Below are 12536 nucleotides of genomic sequence, written 5' to 3' on the forward strand. Positions count from 1 at the left end.
AACTCTATCCTCTTAGTATTGGCTATACTATGAGTTATCCATACTGCAAATTTTCTTCCTTTTCTTTTCTACTTCTAACTACCTTCTCTTAATTTCCTTCTTTCTCATTTTCTTTCCATAAATTCAATCTGCAAAGCTTTTATTGGGAAGCAGAGTAGAATTTGGAACTCTAGAGATCTATTTCTAATTTATTATAACATTACATTATAATTGATTTTACTGTAGTTTTTAAAATTTATACTGTGTGCCAGATACTCTAAAAATGCTCTAAATATATTAGCTCATACAATCTCCATAACAATCCCATAAGGAGGGTATTATTATTAGTTATCCCTATTTTTTAATGGAGGAAACATAATCACAGAAATTTAATAGCCTGCCCAAGTTCACATAATTGGTCAGTAGTAGAGTTGGGCTTCTATGACTCCTATGCCCTGTGTTTACCACCCTCGGTAGGTGGGCCCAGGTGATAGCCTAGAGCTCATATCCTAGGTGAATAAGCCCTAATGGCCATTAAGAGCAGTATTGGCCTTGTGCCTTCTCCAGCCCTGCTGGATGCACTCAAATCTTTGCCTTGGTTTTGTTTTCTGTATATAATGATGGGCAGGGTCTGACCAATGTATGTTTGTATCCTATTTTCCAGATTGGCATGTGTATCAACTTAGTCAATTGCTCTGCATTTTGTGCTGTATGCTGTGCTTAATGTATTTTTAATTTAATCATTACCACAATCATTTGAAATAGTTATTGTTATTACCTTCTTGATTGTATAGATTTGAGCATCAAAACCCTAAGTATCTTACCCAAGGTCATACAGAGATTCAAATCCATATAAAGGAGACTCCAGAGAATGAAATTTAACTGCCAAACAATATTCCTCCCCATAAATCTCAGAATTTGCCTGGCAGTATTTTTCAAGTTTTATATATAGTTTCGGAGATTTTTATAATCCCCTGGACCTTTTCAGGAAGATCAAATCACCGTTTTAAAATGAATTATATACAGCATATTACTAAATAATTCATTAAAAACTCAGGTGAGTATACTACAAACAACTAGCAAAACACTCTGTGTTCCTATTATTTTGCTAATCCTGTCCCACCTAAAATATCCTCAATTCCCCTGGGAACTGAATCCTCTCCACTGACTTTCTCCTGTGTATATCCTTTTGCTACTTTCCTTCTGCACTTCTGCCTCTTGTGTCCATATGCACTAGAATCACCTTCCTCCAACAAAGAGACCTTAATTTCTCCATCTGCAACTCATCAAGTTTCAGATTTTATAGAGAGCTTTTTCACTAACCAGACATGTATTTTCTTCTCATTCAGTAACTGCAAAATAAATGATGCCCTGTGCCATACAAATATGTTTTCTCTCCTTCTTCCTGGGCAATACTAAGTTACTCTTTTATCTCTTTCCTCTTCTTTTCATAGGAATCTCTAAACTATGTGCTGTGTTTGTATGTTTATCTAGTTGGGAAAGAGTACACTTTTCTGGGTTTGGCCAGTATAAATAACAAAATAACATCCCTGGGTGCAAGTGAATGTAGCAAATAAGCTATTCTTTTCTTTCTCTCTTTTGTTTGTGGGGGGTGAGGGCATGGAGGTGGGGTCTGGGAATGGAACCCAGGGTCTTACACGTGCCAGGTAAGAACTCTACTACTGAACTACATCTGCTGGCATAGACTTTGCAATTCTCCTGCCTCTGCCTCTAGAGTAGCATGCTATAATAGCATGATGCACCCCTGCACCTAGGAAGCTTTTTTTTTTTTTTCTCCCTTTGAACCATTTTATTTCCTATGGAGAACATTTGTTTCCAAGGACAGTTAGAATCCTTCAGGTTCACCAAGGCACAGCAGTATGCCTTGGTGAGGGCTTATTTTGCATTTTTTTGCAGGGTCTTCTGAATTTAGACCTCTTTTTAAATAGTGTGGTGTGTTGAAAGGAAGGAAACTCATAAAGTTCAGATAATAAAGGTTTTATGCAAACTATGAACTTTAATGAACTGTCAATGGCTGTCTGATTTTGAGGATTTAATTAGAGGAAGAGATGTACCTTTTAAACTATAACTTTAACCTCCATTCATTAGAATAAAAGCACATGCCTTAATTTTTATTTTAGATCTAAAAAACAGGATCATAATATATCAGTTGTCCTACTTGAAACAGTTCTATTTAAAGCCACATAATGATATTTGTGAACTGCTTAAAGTGTATTACCTGAATAAAATAGTAAGAGATAGTCGTGTTCATTTTTTGTTTTAAAATGCTTGCAATATTAAAAGATATGTTCAAAGTTTATATTAAAAGATACACTCAAAGCTTATTTTGTGGATTTTTTTAAGCCTTTGCCATGACATTTATGAGGAAAATGTCTTGCAAATATTATTCAAGGAAGAAAAACGTAGACAGGTTTTCGAAAGTGTTGGTTTTTCCTTTTCTTTTCAATTATGTTCCTATTTTTCTTCAGTCTCCAGAGATTTTTAGGCTCAATTTGAACTTACACTCACTTGAAGTAAATCTATTTTATGAGCCTTTGAACACAGATGCAAATTAAAATGAAGAAGGTAGTTGTTACTTACAAACACAGACATTTAGGGTGGAATAGCTTGGGCAGGGGGGAGAGCTTGGGAAGGGGGAAGGGAGGTTTAGGAACAACTACTTGGCCATCTCTTTGACCTCTGAGAACTGCCTTGGTTTTCTTCTTTTCAGGAATCCGTCTTAACATTGTCTTTTACTAGTTTCTTTTCTACCTGACCCTCCAACTGTTGGTGTGCCCCATAGAGGATCTCTATTCCTCTCTTACTCATCAGGGGAAATCTTGTTAGCATTCATACATTGAGCTGCCTATGTGGCAACCATTTAAAGGTATAACTTCACCTTCACCTTAACACATTTCTTAACCATGCCTCCTTATTTAAGTGTTATTCATTTAATTGCCCAGGTCTGAATTAATGCATTATTACCTTTATCCCTTTCCCTTCCTTTCTCCTAATAGAATTCACCAGATTTTTTGGCAAATAATACATGCCCAATCTGCTTCTTCTCCCTGTTCTCACTCCATTACTACTGTCACCTTTGCCTGGACCCTCTAGTAATATCTTATGGCAGACATAACAGTTGCTTACTCAGCATCTATTAATCTTCAGTATCTATTAAGCTCCTAATAATATTTTCAACAGCCACTTTCTTCCACCTGGCCAGGTCTTTAAGGGAGTCTGGCTCCTTCTCCTGATCCTGGTGGTTGCAACTAATATATCTGAGGCAACTGTAATACCATTTTCCTTACCTATGACTGGTTTAGGAAGGAGCATCTGACCAAATTATAGCCAGCAGGACCTGAAGGAAAATCTGTAGAGGGCTCTTGAGAAATATTCCTGGGCTAAAAAAGGGACAAAAGGGATATAGAGTCTCCTTCTGAGATAGGAATTTGGGGATGGGGGGCAGGGGTGTACTGAATCACAAAAGAAAAGTGCCTGTGAATCCTTGGAATTTAGTAAATTCCAGTGAACCACTGAAGTGCAGAAAAGGCCCAAGAACCATTGGAATGGGAAACAAGCAACTGAGTGAGGAACTCATCTTGTGCCTTTGGCTCCAAAAGTTAACATGCTCTAAGGGCAATGTGCAAGCCCTAGAAAAACTAGTAAGAAATTGCATAGCTCTGTCCTGACTCCACCTCTAATAGAGCCCCTAGCTACTGTCCCTGTATAAATAGTAGAACCCCAGAACAAGAGAGGCTTCTCACTCTCAGTAGATAACCAACACTCTCCCTCAAATGTGTCTCTGCTTTCCTAAATAAATCTATCTGCACCTCTAATTGACACATCCTTGAATTCATTTCTGTGATGATTGTCAAAAATCCCACTGTCCTGAATTGAGGACCCCTCTCCAGGAACTCCTCAGACCTCCTCAGGTGATCTTTTTACTTTTGGACACTGTCATGTCTAATCTAATACTGTGCTTGGAACTACCCAAAACTGTAACCAACCAGAGAGGATAAAACAAGTGCAAGTAGGACACCACTCTTGCAAAATGGAGCCTGAGTCTTGATGGCACACCTTTGTCATCTCCTTCCTTCGTACTTCTTGTTATGAAAATGCATTCATTTCCATTTACTTGAGCTACTCTGAGGCAGTATTTTCTGTTACTCGCCCTTAGGTACTGGGGATTGAACCAAAGGGTACTTACCATTGAGCCACATCCCCATCCTTTTATAAACATTTTATTTTAAGACAGAGTCTTGCTAAGTTGCTTAGGACCTAGCTGCAGCAGGCCTCAAATTTGGAATCCTCCTGCCTCAGCCTCCCAAGTCACTGGGATTACAGACATGTTCCACTAGGTTCAGCTGTTACTTACCTTTGAAGGCTTATGTGTCAGAGTTCCTAGTTGTCAACAACAAAGCCCCTTAAACTTATATAGTTTAAGAAAAATACATAAAAGAACATCCTGGAGTAAGAATACTTGAAGGCCAGGCAGTTGGGAATGATATCCACACTTCACCAGCAGACAACAGTGATGACTTTCACAATTCCACCATTGCTGGGACAGGCACAGCAGTTCACCAGGACAGAGGCTGGTGTGATATTCACCACTAGCAACTGTGCCTCCTCTGAAAGCTGAACCTCCCTCCACTATTTTCACCAAAATGCACTCCTTTCCTTCATGTTTCCCACCCTGGCCCCCATCGATTAGAAGTCTCAGTCAGTTGGGTGAGATTGGCAGTTAGCTCAGGTCATTTGCCTTTGCCCTAACTGCGAGGGAGGTTAATAGAGTCTCCAGGTTCTACCTTGTGAGAGCAGGACTCAAAAAGAGAATGCATTTATTATCTAGTTCCATGAAACAAATTACACGAAAAACTGAGCAACTTAGAACAACAACCATATTATTTCACCATCTCTAAGTGTCAGGAATCTAGAACAAGCTTAGGTGGATAGTTCTGGTTAAGGATGTCTGGGGCTGCTTTCAAGAGCACTTACTGGCTGAGTTTTTTTTTTTTTTTTTAACCAGGCAACCTCTCCACTTGAGGAATACCTGAGTATTCTAAAAAAAAATGCTATTTGAATACATGAACATGAATGGAAAAAGGGGGTTGAGAGAGAAGGAGAGAGAGAAAGAACACCAGACATAAGCCATGGTGTTTTAGTATTAGAAGTGATAGGCCATCTCTTCTGTTATGTTCTGTGAGTTACCCAAATGAGACCCTGACACTATGTGGAGGAGAATGCACAAGGATGTGAATGCCAATGTGTAGGAATCAGTAGAGGCTATCTTGAAGGCTGATAACCACAATGGTTAAATTCTTCAAACTTGGTGTATAAAAGAAGCATGATGGATTGGGTGTGGTGGGACATGCCTGTAGCTGCATCCCAGCAATTCAGAAGGCTGAAGCAGGAGGATCACAAGTTCAAAGCCAGCCTCAGCAACTTAATGAGGCACTGAGCATCTTAGCAAGATTGTCTCAAAATAAAAAATAGAAGGGCTGGGGATGTTGTTCAGTGATTAAGCACCCTTGAGCCCACTGTGTTCAATCCTTAGTACCCTCCCAAACAAAGATAGTCATAAAGGACGAAAAATATTCATTAGAGCAGTGCTTTCCAGTCTTTTTCACATTGTGGCAGACCTGGGAAAGAATACTATTTATTCAGCATGTTTAAGCTAATGTATGAGTTTCTCTGGGACCAGACCAACCCTGCAGCTTTGTCCAACCCAGTCCTTTCCAGATTCGCCATAAGTCAATATCTTTACACCTACAACTTGTGTATGTGATAATACATGCTAACTTGTATACTTTTTTCTTCCATTCTTGCCTCCTACAATCCTTTCTCCTCAAAGCAGCCCTGGTGATCTTTTAATTCATGGCTTAAATCACATCAATTCACTACTTAAACCTCAGAAGGTTTCTAATCTCACTGGAAATCGAACCCAAGCTCCTTTGTGTGATCTGTAGTGTTCAGCATAACTGAGCTCTCCTTAGCCTTTCTCACACCAGCTGTACTACTCTCTCCCTTGCTTGGTTGTCTCACTACATTATTCTCTTTCTGTTCCCAAATATAATCAACCAATTCACTGATGTTTCATTTGCTCTTTTCTTAACTTAGATACATCTCCTCAGCTGGCTCCTTCCTTTTCTTCACATGTTAGTTATCACATATCATCACCTTTTAAAGAAGCCTTCCATCTTAGCCATACCTTAATGCTCAACTTCACATCAATCCTTTTCCTTCATATCTTATGTTACTATCAGAAACTATCTTGCTAATTCTATTGAATATAACTATTGAATATCTACTTTGTGCTAGAAACTGTTCGGGATACTGAGTATCTATTTGCTTTTTTTAAAAAATTTATTCCCATCTTCCATTCCTTCTACCAACTAGGGTGTTTACTCCATGAGGGCAGGAACTTGCCTGTCATGCTCATCACTGAGAACCCAACATCTAAGATGGTGCCTGACACAAAAGAAGGATTTAGTGAATATTTGCTAAATAAAAGAAGGTAGATAATTAAGGGAAACACTCCGATCCACATAGGTCAGGAGCGTCGCAGACACACAAGAACCATTCAAAGAATCATGTTCGTCAGGAGATAGAATCCAAGTGACCATTCTAGATGTAGATGAATGCAGGAGAAGGAATAGAACTGTGAAGAACCAACAGCCAGATGGGAGGAAATCACCCATGCAGAACAAGTTAAGTTTCTCCTCCATTGTTATCTTTTTACTGTCAATCTTATCAACACAGACTCAACTAGCAATGGGTTGAACATTGCCCCCCCATTCAAATTCATGTCCATCTGGAACCTCACAATAAAACCTTATTTTGAAGTAGGATGTGTGCAGATATAATTATTTAAGAATCTAGAGATAAAGTCAGCCTCGACTTAGGGTGGGCTCTGTATCCAGTGACGAGTGTCCTTACAGAAAGAAGACAGATCACAGAGAGATACAAGAAGAAAAAAACAGAAATCACAATGCTACAGCTATAAGCCAAGGAATCCTAAGAAATTGCCAGGAGCTATCAGAAACTAAGAAGAGGCAAGGAAGATTTTTTTTCCTAGGGTCTTTAGGAGAAACATGGCCCTGCTGACACCTTAATTTCAGAGTTCTAGCCTCCAGAACTCTGAGAGAATAAATTTTTGCTTAAGTTACCAAGTTTGTGGTAACTTGTTGCAGCAGTCCCAGAAAATCATGCAACAGCCATGCTGATTCCCTGCCTCCCCACTGCCACCTGGGTTTAGAGTAATTGTTCATTAGTTTAACCAGGTAAGTTGAGGTTGACAACTTGCCTAGTATTTGGCAAAGAGCAGAATATTTTTTAAATGTTTGTTGAAATAAATGTTTGATGATTGAATGACCTGGTATAATTTTCAAAAACCCTTAGGAGAGAGCTCTATCAAAACCTTCCAACAATTCTGTCTGTGAATATGAAGAGCAAAAAGCACCTGAGGAACCTGACCTTTTCTTGCTGGCTGAAATGAAAATGCACTGCCCTCGTATGTAAAATTATACAAAAACTGAGGTTAAAATGGAAAAGAAAACAGAAGGGCTTGCAAACAGGTCTCTGATTTTTATGACAAGTTTGAAATGCCTTATTTTAAATTTGTATCCAAGGTTAAGATTTTTACTAGCTGTGCTACCTATCATATTTAATTAAGCCCAGGACCAAGAAAAAAGTTGCCTAGATTATTGTATCTGCCTCTTTCACACCATTTAGGTTGATAAATTGAGCTCCTTCATAATTATGACTTCAGTGACTCTGGGCTCTAGAAAAATGCCAGATCAATTTCTTACCTCTGGGAACTCACAATCATGGAGAAGGGACATGTGGGTACTGGGTACGGCCAAATAAAACATAGGGCCATATTAAAGTTTTTATAAAGTTACAAATTAATGTAAATGGACAGAGAGAGTAATTCTATCTAGAAGAATTGATCTATTATCTGGTTGTATGACCATAAGAAGGTTACTTAACATCCCCTGATATATGTGTCTCGTTGACAAAATGAATGTTTCACAAAACAAGGTCCTTTCAGGCCTGGATGGTCTAACACCAATCTTGGGTTAGGCTGTTTCATGTATGTTAGTCTAATCTATTACATGTCCCCAGGTAGAAATAGTGTGTCAATCACCTCTCTGTCCACGGGTACTGCCTGATCAATTGGTGCGTGCTGATTGGTTGGCTGAAATTTATTTTCCTCTTCTATTATCTCAGAGCCAGATAAAATTCAGTACCCTAAATCATCAGACTTTAAGGAACTGAATTTAAAGATAAATATTAAACACCTCCAGGGAGCTATTACTGGTCTGGCACCTTACCCTTGAAAATCCCACTGAAGGCTTAACAAGAGCTCTGTGGCTTAGTTTTGCTTTGATAGCATTCTGTCAGAAAGCTCCTTTTTCTGACACTTCCATGATCTCTTATTCTTAACAGCTTGAACCCAGTGACCATCATACATCCAAATGCAAGTAAGTGTATTGAAGTATTAGTATATGTGAGAAGTATATGTGTCCACAAGATATCTCAGACAGATGCTCTGAGTGTGTGCTTGTATGTGTTGATTTGTCTAGTGAGAGGCAGGGAGAACTTTATGGCTTGTAGAATCCCCAGGCCAATCTCTGGAACCAGAAGCCTTTCTCCAAGTTATAGAATCTATCCCAGAGAACCAGCATGGGTGGACCTCTTGCCTCTTGCTTGCCAGTCATTAGCCCTTCATTTTTTCTTCCTGGTGAGGGGGCGCGGCAGGAAAACTCTTCACTGTTGACACTTTAGGAAAGATAATCATGGGAAAGGTACCAGTATCAGCTTTTTTTTTTCTAGATTATTAAGGGACAGCAAATAAGCAAATTTGGCTTTCTAGCCCAAATATATGATGTTCTGTCAGTAGGACTGTTGTCTGGAAAGGTTTTTATGCAGACAGTTGTTTTAAGTTTATGATTTTCTCTATTTCTAGAGGGGCAAGAGAATCAATCATTTGTTTTTCAAAAGAAGACATAAGATAAAAAATAATGGCCCGGGCTGGGGATGTGGCTCAAGCAGTAGCTCCCTCGCCTGGCATGCGTGCGGCCGAGGTTCGATCCTCAGCACCACATACAAATAAAGATGTTGTGTCCGCGGAAAACTAAAAAATAAATAGTAAAATTCTCTCTCTCTCTCTCTCTCCTCTCTCTTTAAAAAAAAAATAATAATGGCCCAATAAGCCAATTTTCTCCTAGTGTAAGTCATACCTATTTAAGTGAATATGCATGAATTAAGACCAAGAAGGGCTAAAGTGTAAGCAAGTCCAAGTATGGGCCTCCAGAGACTGTCCCACGAGTATTAATATTAATCTGAGATTTTCAAAGTAGCCTAATGTCACACCATTAACACTCTTTGTGGGTCAGGATGATTCCTGAGGCAAAAGGAACATCTCAGCACTGGAAAAGCTTACGGTTTCTTTTTTTGTCCCCTATCATTTCTACCTTCCTCCAGCAGAACCGGTTTTTTTATTGCAGAACTAAGAGCTAAACAGAAGGAGACCATTTGGGGAGCTATTGCTGTTCTAAGCACTTTACAAGCATTAATTCATTGATTCCTCAAAATAATGCTATAAGTAAGTAAGGACACTGAAGCCTGGAAGACATTAAGTCATTTGCCCAAGGTAACAAAGCCCGCAAGGAGGAGAGCCATGGTTGGTTCAAACGCAGGAAGTCTGCTTAGAGACCACTTTATTAACCAGGATATCACAGTATCTGATTGGCCAAGTCACTGCTGCAGGCAGGTTCTGGAAATGCACGTGCAATGTCAATATTAAATAAAATTACAGCTTAAAATAGAAAAGAACATTGGACATTGTGTATTTGGAGATTGATTAATTTTAATGATTATAGCAAGGCAAATATAAAGGTGGAAAACATTGTGAATGTGTTTAACAGTTCATGGCTCTATCAGTAAAAGACCACTGATAGGAGTAAGAAGACTTCATTGCTTTCTCTGCTGCTGCTCTTTCATGCTATCTGCTTGATATCTCTGAATACAAGTCCATCATCTGTCTCTCTATGCCTCAGCTATGTTGAAGCCTGGGAACTAAATTCCTTAAAAGCATACAGAAGAGACTTACTGATGAGTAGACTTTATGTGTGGTTGGAGCAGGAGATGTATAAGAAGAGTGGCTTCCCTGCAGCCTTTGATATGTGAAACAGGCTACTTAAGGATCATTTACATGGGTGGCTTTACTTGGATCTTCCAGATTTTTTTGCAAATATTCCTATGTCACTTTCAAAGTTTTCAGGTTGAGTCATTGGGAAGTGAAAAAGGACAAGTGTTGTCTTTGTTTGGCTCCATCAGAGATATTGTGTCACCTTTTCTAAGACAGGTCAGCATCTATATATTAGGACTCAAGTAGAATCATGAAAATGGATGTTTTGGTATAATATTATGTGGCAGGATGCTTTATACCATGATACATTCTTGAACATATCAATGTATTTCCTACAGTATGACTCTATTAAATATTTAATTCCATGGCCGAGTCCCAAACTAGAGTCCCTACCCAAATAATCAACTATCTGTGACATATACTTCATTATTTTTTTCCAGTGAATTAATTCTTTGTTGCTACATAAAAAATTACCCCAAAACTTAGCAACTTGAAACAAAAAATATTTACCACAGTCTCTGTGAGTCAGGAATCCAGTTATGGCTTGCCTAGCTACCTCTGGATCAAAGTTTCTTATAAAGTTGTAATTAAGCTATAATTCAGAGCTTAATTACAACTTTATGATAAATAAAAATTATAAAAATGAGTTTTTTTATATAAAAACTTACATGAATGAAACTTAAAAAAAATAAAAAATTTTATGAGAAATAAAAGTAAAAAACTTTATAATTCTGAAGGCTTGACTGGGAGAGAAGTCCTCCTTCAATCTCCCTCATGGAATTGTTTGCATACTTCCATTCCTTATCGCCTGTTGACCTGGGGCCTTGGTTTCTTCTTGGCTACTGACTTAGAAAGCAGCCTCAATTCTTTGCTATTGAACACAATATCGTGGCAGCTGGCTTTCCTCAGAGCAAGCTAGTCAGAGAGAGTCCAAGATGCCAAGAGAGATAGGACACAGGGTCTTTTTGTAACCTAGTCTTGGAAGCGATGTCCTATCATCTCTGCTGCACTTTATTTGCTAAAAGCACATCACTAACCTAGCCAAAATCAAAAGTGGAGCTTTACACATAGGCATGAATATTATGAAGTGGGAATTACTGTGTCCTACCTTAGAAGATTCTTACCATATTCACTTAGAATAGGGTCATTCTAACTCTGGGAACTGTAGATATTCAAGCATCTGTGATCTAGTACTTCCCAAATTCTCCATCTTTTAAGTCTTACCTTTGCATAATATCCAGATAAGACAGTTCAAGAAGCCATGCACACTATATGATGTACACCTACCTCTGCCATTTAGATTTCCAAAGAGGGCTTATGTTTTGATGAGTCCATCATGAATCTTACTTCAACATCATAGTCTTCTCCTGATAGGTTTTCTTTGTTTCTGGGTCTGCATTAACTCTTGCAATGGACTCTTTCGTCTTCCTTCATAGCTACAAGTACCATTAAGATTATTTTAGCCAAAAGATGTCTATTAAGGAATTGGAATGGTATAAGGAAATTATGGTCAATAAAGGAAATATCCTTGAGTTTATTGGAGATATCATTGTTCCTAAAGACATACATTAAACATACTTCTACAACTTTAGAATGAATTATTATTACATAAAACAAAGACATGCAATCTTAGGGAGATTTTATTCTAGTTACATAGTATGCTAGGTGGTCTCACTTAAAAAAATAAGAAGGATGTTTGGTTATAAGGGGTATCTGTAATATAGGAAAGGGGTGGTCAAGTACAATTTTCACAAGGGGATTTCAGAGATAGATGTAAAAATCAAACCAATAAAAACACTATAGTAAATATTTGAAGATATTATTTCTAGAACATTATGCAATTTTATTCTTAGATGATCAAGATTTACTTATTAATAGTTCACTTACTAATATTGTCCCATGGTAATAAATCAAAAGGGAAAAGCAACATAGTAATTTCTGCAGATGCCCTCAAATGATCTCATAAAATTTATATTTATTCTTGAAGAAAGTCTGGAAAATAGGAAGGGAGGAAATTCCCTTAATATTAGGAACAGTCTGAAGGTTGGACACTAGAAATATTTCCTTTAAAATTCAGGAATAAAAATAATTATCCTTAATGTCTTTGTTATTATTTAATATTACTTCATAAAGTTGTGATACAAGAGTTAAAGATATAGAAATAGAAAAATATTTCACAAATTACCAGTTTGTTGATCTAGAAACCCCAGGATTTTTAATAAAAATTATTAGAACAATAAGAAGTTAGGAAAATATCAAGATATAAGCATAAGTACAAAATATCAAGCTTGGAGCAATGCCTATAATCCCAGTGGCTCAGAAGTTTAGGCAGAAAGATCACAAGTTCAAAGCCAGCCTCAGCAACTTAGCAAGGCCCTAAACAACTTAGTGAGTCCCTGTTTCA

The sequence above is a fragment of the Ictidomys tridecemlineatus genome, chromosome 4 (genome assembly GCF_052094955.1).
Source record: "Ictidomys tridecemlineatus isolate mIctTri1 chromosome 4, mIctTri1.hap1, whole genome shotgun sequence".
Classification (NCBI taxonomy): Eukaryota; Metazoa; Chordata; class Mammalia; order Rodentia; family Sciuridae; genus Ictidomys; species Ictidomys tridecemlineatus.